This window comes from Wasmannia auropunctata, unplaced genomic scaffold, assembly GCF_000956235.1.
Source record: "Wasmannia auropunctata unplaced genomic scaffold, wasmannia.A_1.0 LD336078.1, whole genome shotgun sequence".
In the NCBI taxonomy this organism is placed as follows: Eukaryota; Metazoa; Arthropoda; class Insecta; order Hymenoptera; family Formicidae; genus Wasmannia; species Wasmannia auropunctata.
In genome coordinates, this window is record NW_012026812.1 from 175327 (window position 1) to 176099 (window position 773).

Below are 773 nucleotides of genomic sequence, written 5' to 3' on the forward strand. Positions count from 1 at the left end.
CAACATTTACATGACGCGCACGCCGACTTACCATTCTGTCCAACGCGTGATAAGCCACCCGGTAAGAAGCAAGAAAAGCTCCTCGCGACTTTGCACAACAAGAAGCGATACGTCATTCATTATCGCAATTTGCAGCAGTGTACTCGTCACGGCCTCCGTGTTACAAAAATTTATCGCATATTGCAATTCGCTCAATCTCCATGGCTTCGCGATTATATTGAATTAAATACACAATTTAGAACACAAGCCACGAATGAGTTTGAAAAGAATTTGTATAAATTGATGAATAACGCAGTTTTCGGCAAAACCATGGAGAATGTGCGCAATCACGTCGATGTGCGTTTAATAACAAAATGGGAAGGTAGATATCAAGCAGAGGCATTGATTGCAAAACCAAATTTTCATAGCCGAAGCGTTTTTACCGAAAATCTGGTTGCGGTAGAAATGCGTAAACTCGAGGTGAAGTTCAACAAGCCGATTTATGTGGGTATGTCTATTCTCGACATATCGAAAGTCTGCTTGTATGAATTTCATCACGAGTATATGATACCTGCGTTTCGCGAAAAATGTAAAATAATGTACACCGACACGGATAGTCTCATATATCATCTTGAATGCGGCGATATATATGAAATTATGAAGCATGATATAGATAAATTCGACACGAGTGATTATGCGGTTGATAATGCGTATGGTATTCCGCTCGCTAATAAAAAGGTTCCGGGTCTGATGGACGAGAATAACGGCGCGATCATGACCAAATTCATCGGGGC